At 40.8% G+C, this 13561-nt stretch overlaps 1 long non-coding RNA gene across 1 annotated transcript; it reads right to left on the bottom strand.

Annotated features, from left to right (window-relative positions):
• Positions 1 to 8831: 8831 nt before the first annotated feature.
• Positions 8832 to 9628, bottom strand: LOC118396088 (uncharacterized). The gene is made up of 2 exons (XR_004828116.2): positions 9412 to 9628; positions 8832 to 9293 (listed from the first exon to the last, which is right to left on the bottom strand). It is a non-coding gene; the product is annotated as an uncharacterized LOC118396088 (long non-coding RNA).
• Positions 9629 to 13561: the final 3933 nt, after the last annotated feature.

The following is a 13561-nucleotide window of genomic DNA, read 5'->3' as shown; positions in this document are numbered from 1 at the left end:
TCCTGGTATATAACACCTGCTGTTTTTGGTGACACCCAGTATGCATAATGAACTGTTAGTACCGGTGTTGATTAGAAATAACATTGTTTTAAAACCTTAGGGGATGTCTAGACCGTTTATATTGGGGCTGTGGGATTTGACTTTTGAGCCCGCCCACATCCTCTGGAGGGGGGGGGGGGGAATACATTTTATTTCGAGAGGCTTGTGTGCTAATGACACAAAAGTGCCTACCTGGTTTCAAACACCCCCATGCAGACACACACCCTCGAAAAATACCATTGTTTTTGAAACACACACACACGCCCGCACACGCACACACGCAAGCACATGCACACACACCGGTCTTTCCTGAAAGCCTTTTTTTCTGAGAGAGGGAGCGTGATATTCCAGGAGTTAAAGGTGAGATGCAATTTTGAAACCATTTATTTAATTCTAAATATTTAGTACAGACTTTTTAAAACATGCTATAATTAGTACAAACAATTTTACTATTCCTTTCCTGACATCCATCCGTTTCCAATTCGCCATCGTCAAGACAGGCTCTCTTTCTCGCTAGATATCCAACAACTTCCACGTTCCGTAAGTTTTAATTCCATGGATAGATCAAACATGGTGCACGTAGACCCTATGTATGTCTTAAGGATAGAAGTGCCCAGTGGCGTAATCGTTCACGATTTTGGTAATGATTTCCTGCTTTTTCATCATGGCCAGAAACATATGATAATCGGCCCACTTAAAGCTAAAGACAGGCATAAAATAGTTCACATCCTTGCAGGCTTTGGAAAATACATATGAACTAACTGATTTTGTAGCATTTGAACTATCATATTGTTCACAAGCTAAAAATGGTCACTTTGGAGTCGGGGCAATACGCCATTGAATAGATTCTTATGGCTTTCAAATCAACGTGCCCACACACCACCTCTTCCAACGTGAAGCCGGGCAGGGATGTACCACTCAGGGCGTGTTCGATCTGACATAGCGCGAGCCGTACCTTAAGCCATTCTCTCATACGCAGCGCAGGAGAAAAACTCCCAGATTTTGCTTGATAAAGGGGACTGGGGCCGCTGTCTGTGAAAATCTTCACAGTTGAATACTCGGGTTGGAATATGTTAGCCATATGTCCATCACTCATATCCAAAACTCCTTTAAAACATTCAGGGGCCTCACATAAACTGTCCTTGATGCTTTTGTCATTGGGTTCTTGACATGAGGCACAAAGTACACCCAGAATTGGCCTAGGAGACATGTTTAATTTTCGGTTTAATTTTCTGGGTTTATTTTTAATTTCTTGTTTTGTGTTCTGGGGCGCTTGTGGTGTTCTGGGGCTTATTTATGCCCCACCAATACCCCCGGACATTCCTGTTTCATAGACAACAGCCCTAATGTCACTAAAACAGGGTGTGGGCCATACTCTTTGAAATGTTCAAACACATCCCCCAGTTCAACGAGGTCCCTACACATCAATCATCATGACAGCTTCAAAGGAACAGATTAAATATATGCATAAATCAACACTCCCTCGAAAGTGTGAGAACGGGAACGACAGGATGCCCATATATGGGAACTCCCTATGAACTCCCGTGATAACTTCCTGCCAAGATGCCCATATATGGGCATACACACGTGACCCATGACAAAGGGTCATAAATCCTAAATCATTGACGTGTGCCATCTACTGTATTCTCTCTCGTGTCAAACCCTTTGGATAAGTCTAAAAGCATGCCAGGAGCATATGCATTGTTGTTCAGGGCTATAAAGATTTAATCCACAAGTTGCAAAAGATCCATATCTGTGGGATAGTTTTTATGAAAACCATATTGGTGCTCATATAGAATACAGTGTTGATTTAAACGTTTCGACATTCTCTTATACACCAATTATTCTAGGATTTTAGAAAAAATATGGTATTACAGATATTGGGTGATAATTTATAAAAGATCTGGGGATCCCAGATCTGCAGATGGGATAACTTTGGCAATTTTCAAATTTTAGGAACAATACCAGTTTATATTGATTTGGTGAAGATATACGTTAGAGACTCAGTAATCAAGGAAGAAACACTGCTTTCACCAAAGAGGCACCAATCTCATCATAACCTGCTGGTGATATCTTTAACTTACCAAATACCTCCATCACCTCCATTACATCAGGAGGATCAAACTGAAGCAGAAAAGGGAAATGTCCCTTAATGTAATTTCCACAACATTTCTATAGGATTGAGGTCAGGGCGTTGTGATGGCCACTCCAAGACCTTAATTTTGTTGTCCTTAAGCCATTTTGACAAAACTTAGGGAATATGCTTGGGGTCATTATTCATTTGGAAGACCCATTTGCGACCATGCTTTAACTGATGTCTTGAGATGTTGCTTCAATATATCCACATAATTTTCCTTTCTCATGAAGCCATCTATTTTGTGAAGTGCACCAGTCCCTCCTGCAGCAAAGCACCCCCACAACATGATGCTGCCACCGCCGAGCTTCACGGTTGGGATGGTGTTCTTCGGCTTGCAAGCCTCCCCCTTTTTCCTCCAAACATAACAATGGTCATTATGGCCAAACAGTTCTATATTTGTTTCATCAAATCAGAGGACATTTCTCCAAAAAGTACGATCTTTGTCCACATGTGCAGTTGCAAACTGTAGTCTAGCTTATTTATGGCGGTTTGGAGCAGTGGCTTCTTCCTTGCTGAGCGGCTTTTCAGGTTATGCCGATATAGCTGGAGGCAGGGCTTTCTCCTATAGAGCTCAATTTTTATGGAACGTTCTGCCTACCCATGTCAGAGACGCAAACTCGGTCTCAACCTTTAAGTCTTTACTGAAGACTCATCTCTTCAGTGGGTCATATGATTGAGTGTAGTCTGGCCCAGGAGTGGGAAGGTGAACGGAAAGGCTGGAGCAACGAACCGCCCTTGCTGTCTCTACCTGGCCGGTTCCCCTCTTTCCACTGGGATTCTCTGCCTCTAACCCTATTACAGAGGCTGAGTCACTGGCTTACTGGGGCTCTCTCATGCCATCCCTGGAAGCGGTGCGTCACCTGAGTGGGTTGAGGATAGGATGGTAAGTTGGTGGTTGAAGATATCCCTCTAGTGGTGTGGGGGCTGTGCTTTGGCAAAGTGGGTGGGGTTATATGCTTCCTGTTTGGCCCTGTCCGGGGGTGTCCTCGGATGGGGCCACAGTGTCTCCTGACCCCTCCTGTCTCAGCCGCCAGTATTTATGCTGCAGTAGTTTGTGTCGGGGGGCTAGGGTCAGTTTGTTATATCTGGAGTACTTCTGTCCTATTCGGTGTCCTGTGTGAATCTAAGTGTGCATTCTCTAATTATCTCCTTCTCTCTTTCTTTCTCTCTCTCGGAGGACCTGAGTCCTAGGACCATGCCCCAGGACCACCTGACATGATGACTCCTGTCCCCAATCCACCTGGCCGTGCTGCTGCTCCAGTTTCAACTGTTCTGCCTTATTATTATTCGACCATGCTGGTCATTTATGAACATTTGAACATCTTGGCCATGTTCTGTTATAATCTCCACCCGGCACAGCCAGAAGAGGACTGGCCACCCCACATAGCCTGGTTTCTTCCTAGGTTTTGGCCTTTCTAGGGAGTTTTTCCTAGCCACCGTGCATTGCTTGCTGTTTGGGGTTTTAGGCTGGGTTTCTGTACAGCACTTTGAGATATCAGCTGATGTACAAAGGGCTATATAAATACATTTGATTTGATATAGGACTTGTTTCACTGTGGATATAGATACTTTTTTACCTGTTTCCTCCAGCATCTTCACAGGGTTGTTTGCTGTTGTTCTGGGATTGATTTGCACTTTTCGCACTAAAGTATGTTCATCTCTAGGAGACAGAACGCGTCTCCTTCCTGAGTGGTATGCCGGCTGCATGGTCCCATGGTGTTTATACTTGTGTACTATTGTTTGTAAAGATGAACGTGGTACCTTCAGGAGTTTGGTAATTGCTCCCAAGGATGAACCATACTTGTGGAGGTCCACAATTTATTTTCTGAGATCTTGGCTGATTTCTTTAGATTTTCCCATGATGTCAAGCAAATAGGCACTGAGTTTGAAGGTAGGTCTTGAAATACATCCACAGGTACACCTCCAATTGACTCAAATTATGTCAATTAGCCTATCAGAAGCTTCTAAAGCCATGACATCATTTTCTGTCATTTTCCAAGCAGTTTAAAGACACAGTCAAGTTAGTGTATGTAAACTTCTGACCCCCTGGAATTGTGATACAGTGAATTATAAGTGAAATAATCTGTCTGTAAACAATTGTTGGAAAAATGACTTGTGTCATGCACAAAGTAGATGTCCTTACCAACTTGCCAAAACTATACCACTTGTGGTGGTTGAAAAACGAGTTTTAATTAATCCAACCTAAGTGTATGTGAACTTCCGACTTCTTTTTTTCAACAATAAATTGAGATGGGATGGTTGTAGAAGTATTTTTCATTATTCAACAGTTGATTGATGATTTTACAAGTTTACTTTATATTATTTGAGGATTCATGGAATTTGTTAGTAAAATATATTGTTGGGATATCAAAAGTGAGTTTGTTCTTATACTTTTTTGTCATTTACATAATTCAGAGGAGAGTGATTTGTGAGAATCTTTTTATTACAACTAGTTTTTTTTACTGAGTTTTTTTTTTTTTTTACAACCGATCTGCTGCTTATGGGGTTTAACGAAGGGAAAGTAGTTATGAAATACAGAATTGAAAGATGTGAGAAAGGTCTGGTATCCAGACTCCACATTAGCCTGATTTTAAACATTTTCCCATGAAATAGCATCAATAAACATCTTAAAGCGCTCACAATTACTTTTGTTAAATATTCTACCCTTAATGCTACTAATCATTCCCATCTGTTAATTTCCAGCTGCCAAGGAAAGTTGGAAAATTGAAAACTGGTCAAATGTCAGTATAAAGTATTACTGTATTAGCCACATTATTCAAATCATTTGAACAAATATTATCAGTAAGGGTGGCAGATGAACTGGTCACTCTTGTTTGTCTCTTCAGTCAACCATGTTTCTGAAAGAGCAACAATGGAAAATTCATGATTGAGAGAAGACAGATAATGAACAAGGTTGTAATGATTTTTTGGAAGACTGAATGTTCAAATGAAAAGAAGAAAATAAGCTTGTCTTGGAATTAGATAAGCTGCTAAACAGGTCGTTAAATTGCTTAACATTATAGTTATCTCTGGTAAATCTCAGGAAATTTGAATTTGGATCAACACAATCATTATATTTATAATTCACTTCATTAATATCTAATGGGTTAAAGACCATGTTATCAGGGTTGATCCTGCTCAACGAAGAGATACACAGTGGAACGGAAACATAGAAGTGAAGGCCGCACGTGTCCAATGCAACCATATATTTGTGTTTGTTTTATCAATAGGGGTACACTTCCTATTGAATGCACATGGACACCGTCCACGTAATACCACTGAAGACTTCAGAGGGTTATGACATTTAGAGCAATGTTTTTGGTCATGAGGTTATGTGAAATGCATGAGCAGCATAGAATAAATCTGTGTTTCAAATAATTTGACTATAGCGGAGTCACTTGCCATAGGGCTATGAGAGGGGGGTGAACGACCAGCTGATCATACTTCAGGGATGCAATGTTCCCTTTTTTTCGTTCTTCATTTTAGTCGTGGCAACAGTTATTTTATTTTGAGGCGTACCTTTTTGGAGAAATATTCATTGATTTAAGATTTTGGTTACCTTCAGGCGTTTGGCTTTCCTGAAAATCTCCTCCTTGTCTTTGAACCTGAACAGTTTTACCTCGTCTTTCTTTTACCCAACGCAGTTAAGCCAAAACCAGAAGGGCGTTCTACAATAGTTTGAGCGCTCTCCAAGTACGGAAGTGAATATCACGTAGCGCGACATTTTTGTCACTGATTAATAACAGTTGCCCTTGTATTTCAAGATTGAAAAATATAATAACATAATGTCGTGGACAGAGCTAGCCATTATAACGTCCCTTAACGCTCAAGGACAGATTCAACGGCTGGAGCATAGAGTTTTCGACTGAATGATTAAATAAAAAATATTTGACAAATTATGAATAATAAGTAAATGCTTTTATCTGATAATAGACTACTAATGATAATATAACAACTTTAAATAAGGTGCTAGTGATGTTAAGTAGCCTAGGTTAACTTACCTGACCTTCAATTGAGGGAATTCAGCAGAGTTTTCTGAGACATTTTTACAACCCATTGCAACTCTGAAAATAAATACCTCGGCAAATGTTACCAAACATGATAATAATAAGCCGGCATTAAGATAGGCAGCTAATTGTTGAATTACACTTTCCATCCTTGCATCTTTCTTTTTTAACAACGCAGTTATGACAAAACATTTACATCCTTACCTTGGAAGGTCACTGTCTTTGCGCTGATCGCCTGTGAGTGAGACAACACTAGAAGGCCAATGGGAGAGTAGTAGAACGCCCCTCTGAATAACGGGGTGTAGTTTTGGCGTAACTGCGTTGGGAAAAAGAAAGATGCAGTTTTACCGCTACAGATCTGGGCCGTCCATCAGAAAGATGCCGTTTTACCGCTATAGATCTGGGCCGTCCATCAGAAAGATGCAGTTTTATCGCTATAGATCTGGGCAGTCCATCAGAAAGATGCAGTTTTACCGCTATAGATCTGGGCCGTCCATCAGAAAGATGCAGTTTTACCGCTATAGATCTGGGCCGTCCATCAGAAAGATGCAGTTTTATCGCTATAGATCTGGGCCGTCCATCAGAAAGATGCAGTTTTACCGCTATAGATCTGGGCCGTCCATCAGAAAGATGCAGTTTTACCGCTATAGATCTGGGCCGTCCATCAGAAAGATGCAGTTTTACCGCTATAGATCTGGGCCGTCCATCAGAAAGATGCAGTTTTACCGCTATAGATCTGGGCCGTCCATCAGAAAGATGCAGTTTTACCGCTATAGATCTGGGCCGTCCATCAGAAAGATGCAGTTTTACCGCTATAGATCTGAGCCGTCCATCAGAAAGATGCAGTTTTTACCGCTATAGATCTGGGCCGTCCATCAGAAAGATGCAGTTTTACCGCTATAGATCTGGGCCGTCCATCGAGGAAGAATGTGCCATGCCCATAAGCCATTCCTATGAGCCTTCTTCATCTCGATGAGTTTAGGGTCCAGTTTGAATTGATCTGCCAGGAGTTTCTAGGCCTTGGCTTCTGTGACAAGTTTCAGTCTTTAATTCACAATTCCATCTCCCCAATTCCATGCGAAATCCTCAGACATGGTTTTGAATGCGGTCTGGCTGGTGACTTTCGGGGATTTTTGCTCCTCCTCCTCAGACTGCTCAAATTCCATTACAGCCTTAAACAGATCATCAACCATTCTGTTGGTAGAATCTATAAAGAGTTTCAGGACTTAAAGTAATTTTCCTGCAGATCTAATAAATCTTTATGTAACTATTTGTTGAGTAGTTCATGGAGTGTAGTGCTTGATAAGTATTCTTCGTCCGCATTGAGTTTTGCAGTTTTTGTTGTTGTCTAGTAGCCATTCTACATGCTTATTGTGAGCTAAAATTAGTTCACACCCACCTCCAGAACACAAGCTCTGCCAGCGGCAAACATACACAAACAACACACACTTGATGACACATGCACCAGTACGATAAGCAGAGAGAAAGTGGAGAACTTGCTCATTGTATGGGGATCCTGGCGGCACATTACTAAACTAGTGGGAGATTACCAGCTCCCAAGTTAGTGCTGTGTATACAAGCAATATGCGGGGGCAGTAAGTCAAAACACCAGTCAAAGATGCTTGAGAGAGACAGTGGTAGGAGCATTCGCTTACCCATGGAACGAGCACCATGTGTGAGCGTGTTGTGGTCACCACCACCTCATACATGTCAAGAAAATGTTTTTTAATTTAAAATCCATTGGTGACCTATGGTGTGGTGCTACATAATGTGGACTTTACTCAGGGTAGATTCAGGGTTTTTGGAGTCAAACCCAAGGTCATGCTCCTATTCTACCGGACTGTTATAGAGAGCTTTCTATTATATGGCATTTTAGCCTGGTTTGTGAAATTATCAGTTAGTTTAAAATTACTGTCCAGACATCAATGAATATGATGCGTGTGAACAATCATGGGACAGCCAAATAATATAATCTCAGACCCTTCCTATGTACTCCACCCAAAGTTTCAACTTCTTTTCTCAGGCAGATGCAGTTTCTCAATGTAAGCTGGACAGATAGTTAGTAATACTCCTAAACAGCAATAAGTAGGGAGAGACAATGTGCAATGCGATAAGGACATGTGCAGTATATACTTAAGCAATAAGGCATGAGGGGGTGTGGTGTATGGCCAAAGTCTTAGGTATGTTCTTATGGATACAGCCCTGAGCCGTGGTATATTGGCCATATACCACAAACCCCCGAGGTGCATAATTGCGATTATAAACTGGTTACCAATGCAATTAGAGAAGTAAAAATGAATGTTTTGTCATACCCGTGCTATGTCAGTCAATCAGCATTCAGGGCTTGAACCACCCAGTTTATAAACATGCATATATGATATAAATCATGATTTGGTGGGCTATATATATGTTAAGGACATATCTGGTGCAAAGCATCACTTCTCACATTCTACTTTTTTAGATTGCCAACTAAACTTAATATCTATCACCTATTCCGTTAAGCTAAAGAAAGGTAAACAATCCTGAAGCACAGGTATTACATAAAAAAGTAAAAATAATAGTAGAGGGAGTCAAAAAGACACATAAATATTTATCTCGCTCCGATGGTGTGGTCATGTGGTGTATAACCAGGACTCCCAAAACAGTGCTTGCAGTTGAAATAATCAGGTTTTATTCCCTATTCTTTGCTATTCTAAACTTTGGTGAAAGGTGAATTGGAACAATAATCAAAATGAAAATACCATTTGCCTTTAGGGCTTGAATATCAGCTATATGAGACATCACCCTCTCACTGGGGAGGCCCGACAGCCTCCTCTGCCAAATCCTACTTCTGCCTCTGAATCCTCACCATGTTGTCCTCTACTATATAAACTTAATGATGACAATGTCCCTCTTCTGGCCAAAGTGGTTACAGCTGTCCTCTGTTGTTAAGTTCCAGGCTGGGTCCATGAGGAAAGATGAGAGGCAAATGTGAGGTTGACTTTAGGCCCACCTCCCAAGTTATAAATGAAAGCTGCTTGTTCAATGGGCTGGTGGGTGTGTCTCTCTGGAACTCCTTTCTCTTCTTTCTTATACTGCCATCCAGACGTACAAACTTGAAATCATCTTCCCTAGATACACCAGATACAGAGAGGGAGAGATTTACAGACGGAAGGAAGGAAGTGAGAGAAAAAAAAGACGAGCTATGTCCATATACAATAATTTAAATGTGTTTTATGTGTATGTTACCGAAGTGGGACCTCCGGTAGAGTGAGGAAGTGAACTGAGAGACACGCAGACTTGAGGGTGCTGTACTCATGGTGTAGTCTGAGTTCCATGTGCCTCAGTTGGTAGAGTGTTGCACTTGTAACACAAGGATTGCGGGTTTGATTCCCACGGGGTGATGCGGTAGCACAAAAAAGGACTCTGATGACACCTCCTTTGCTTGATCAGCACACACTGTCCCCACCGGCTCCGCCTCTTGAGTGGGGGCCGGATAGCTGGCTCTATGAGATGCCTTGCATTTGGGCACCGCCCCAAGAAGGGGGAGAGAGTGGGCCATCAACAGAAGGAAGAAAAGCTAAACTAGCAGTAGAATTTGAATGGGTTAAACTGATGCGAGAGTTGGGGATAGAGGATGCATCTGTCATTAGTAATGTTTCACAGTAACATGTCAAACTGACCCTTTACAGAAATAGCTCGCCACAAGGTTAGAATATGACTCCAGTGCTAAAACTGACCTGGTCCCGAAAAGAGCATAAAAGGCGAATGCCTTCCTTAAGAGGGCATGATAGTGCTACTTGACTTGCAGACAGCTCGTGATACTTCAACTATCATCAACCTAAAAGGTAATATCTGACTTTCATACTCCAGAACCGGAGTGGATAAATAGCATCAGTGGTATTGGGTCTTGATCTGGAACTGTTCTCTTCACCAATCAGTAAATCATAGTACAACTTCTAGTAGGAGAAACAGATACATATCTGACTTTCGTACTCTAGAACAAGTGTATCTCTTGACTTCTGATTTCTGAACGACACATACTGAGACAACTACCCTCCACGCTCCTCGTGCTGAATACATCCACCTCCTAACCAGAGTGGATAAATAGCATCAGTGGTGTTATAATTTTTTTTTTGTCTCGAACCGTTCTCTTCACTAATCAGTAAATCATAGTTGTAATGGCATTCTTCCTCCTCTTCTGAGGAGGAGTAGCGAGAAGGATCGGAGGACCAATGCGCAGCGTGGTAAGGGTCCATAATATTTATTTTAAGACATAAACTGAACACTATGAAATACAAAACAATAAACGTGAACATGAACGAAACAGTAATGTGTGGCAACAAACACTCACACAGAAACAAACACCCACCAAACAAATGTGAAACCCAGGCCACCTAAGTATGATTCTCAATCAGAGACAACTAAGGACACCTGCCTCTGATTGAAAACCATACCAGGCTGAACTCAAAACCCCATCATAGAAAAACACACATAGACTGCCCACCCCAACTCACGCCCTGACCATACTAAATAAAGACAAAACAAAGGAAGTAAAGGTCAGAACGTGACAATAGTACAAACTTCTAGTAGGATAAACAGATACTGAGTGATTGGATAAACCTCTAGAACAATTGTAAGTGGAAGAACATACTCTTTGGGAACCAACCAGGTCAGCCTACGCTAAGTTAATTAACCGCTTGTTGTAATACATATATAAGGCATTAATAGTAGTAAGTGTTTTGATGATTGTTGATGTGACGTGAGAGAACTTGGGAATATATTAAGGAGGAGTTTAATGGCACAGGCAAAGAAACTGTAATAATTATATTATATTATATTATATTGTGTTATATATTAAGGACTGAAACAAACATTGAATTGCAAACATTAAATAAAAATTAGAAACTAGACCCAAAACCCTAGGGGAGAGAACACCTCTGACACTCCCAGTCTAGGGGAACAAGTATTTTTTCTACACTAAAGACAATATGATGGTTTGGACAGAATAATCATGTTATTGTAACAGGTATCCTCTATATTAATACTCAAGTAGTATTAGTCGACGGACATAGACTGTAAATCATAACCAAGGTATAGCTTGCGTGAGTCTAGATATGAGCATACAAAGGGAAAGAGAAAGTAAAACAAGAGGTACTCTAAGTCTGATTGATATTATCTAAGATCCTGAAACACGCCTAACAGCATCACATAAGGCTAATCTCTGAATAAAAGGGCAGGATACATAACCAGGTCAGTCCGGCGGACCTGTGAGTCACCAGTTAGCCGGGTGAGATAAGAGATAAGTCGTGAGACGACTTGTATCCCTCTCGACGGGGGTACCTTTAATGGTCCTATAGCAAAATGCCCCACCGCGACAGGGGGACCAGTATGAAAATGTATGCATTCCCTGCTGTAAATTGCTCTGAAAAGAGTGTTATATCGGCATTGTCTCCAGATGACTATTCATGAATGAGCCTAATAGCATAGCATCTTTTTTTCTCTTTTTTTTCTTATGTAATGTCAAATTACAGTACAAATACAGTTCAATAACAAAAACATAGGACATCACTACAAGTATATTTTCTCTCTAGAAATATAAAATAACATTAATGTAAAGCAAATGAACAAAAACACGAAATAAAAATCATTACACACAGTATTACCAGTGACAACGTACCTCAAATAAGTACCTCAAATAAAATAAAAAGAAAAATGTCAGGAGAGTAGCAGAGCATCTCTCTCTTGAATACAGGAAGTTGATGTCAACAACGATGATCAAATATATAAAAAAAAAGATAACAATAATGAGATTAATACAATGGTGGGTCTAATCCTGAATGTTGTTTGGTTAAAACCGCATTCCAGCCAGTGTCTATTCCACAAGTTACCGCCTGCTAAATTTAGGACGTTAAAATGTCTATTTACTTTATTCCATCTGATCCACTGTCTCATCAGCCCAGTCAGGCATTTTTAAAAACTTGATCTCCACTATAAAAAGCATCTAGAAATTATCTCACATTTCTTTGAGACTAACATTTAGTATTCAACAGTGGAGTTTTGTATTAAACTTGCTGTCCAGCTCTCCGACATTTGCAACATTGTTTCAATATTCAAATTCGATCTCCAGCTGTCCCATAGTAATTAACTTGTTGGAAGAGACAGGCAGGCAGCTTTCTCATCCAATTGAAATCACGAATCAGCTGGCATAGTTTTGATGGATATATACAAAGAAATGTCAATTGAAAAAAAGATAAAAATGAAACGAAATGCAGCTAGTTTGCAGTCTTTCCAGCTTCAGTATGAAATTATTGTGTTACAGTAGATGTGTTGTTGGCTAGCTGTTAGATTTGCGTCAATTCGAATCTGGTATCAGGATAAATATGACAATGAGTCACCGATTGTATACTATGTATTTTTTATTAGCCTAGCAATAAGTGGTAAATGCAATTTTCGTATATACGGGCACTCTGTCCCACCTCGCAGGGCAAACAGAGAACTGACTTGTTCTTGACAAAGATATTATAAATATACCCTGACAGAAATAGTTCCTGCTTCCGAGCCGGCCTGTCAGAGCAGAGACTGGGCGTGGTTTAAACTCACCCAGCCTATCGTTGATTGTTGGCGCAGAGGCTGGTCCCAGCCCCCTAAGCACTTCAGTTGATAGATGTAACTGTTGCTGTGAAGAATATATATGTGCTCATGCTCGATACCGTTATCTCGCACCTGGCTCATGTTATCTAACAAAATACCGTTTGTTCTCGCAACACTACGTTCTGAATGTGCCCCCCCAACTCATTGCACAGTTCCTGTCTTCATGTTATTCTGTATTTTTCCATCATGAGAAAGGCCCATGGCCCTGAAACTGTTAACAATGTTTCAAGTCAGCTATGTTGCAAAACACATACATACATCCACACAAGCCAACAGCAGATAATATTCAATCACATATATGGTAACGGGCTATAGTGCATAACTCAGAATCCTCATATAGCTCATCTGAACAAAGGTGTTCTGACAAGAGAGCACATTTTCTATGCCTAGCGAAATTGCGCCTCAATTAGCTCATTATTATAGATGTATCCAAATAAATGTCCCTAGAAAACAGTTTAAACAAACGCAGCTATTTTGTTGATATTCTGGCTGCACTGTTTGACGTGACAGTAAATTAGTCATAGTTGGCTCGTTCCATTACGTTTTGATTGAACGACTGAGTCGCATCCATATTCTCAGAACGACTGGCAACTGAACCCATAAAACGATTGACCAGCCGAGTTGGGTAGTAAAAACCCCAGATTTTCATCGGGAATATACTGTAAGGAAACAGGCAGGGTGTAGGTCTCGAACCCTCGACCTTCTAGACCTAAATCCAGCGCGCTATCGAATGTGCCGCAATAGC

This window comes from Oncorhynchus keta, chromosome 17 (genome assembly GCF_023373465.1).
Source record: "Oncorhynchus keta strain PuntledgeMale-10-30-2019 chromosome 17, Oket_V2, whole genome shotgun sequence".
NCBI lineage: Eukaryota > Metazoa > Chordata > Actinopteri > Salmoniformes > Salmonidae > Oncorhynchus > Oncorhynchus keta.
Note: the sequence above shows the minus strand (reverse complement) of the source record. Positions and strands in the feature narration are given on the sequence as shown.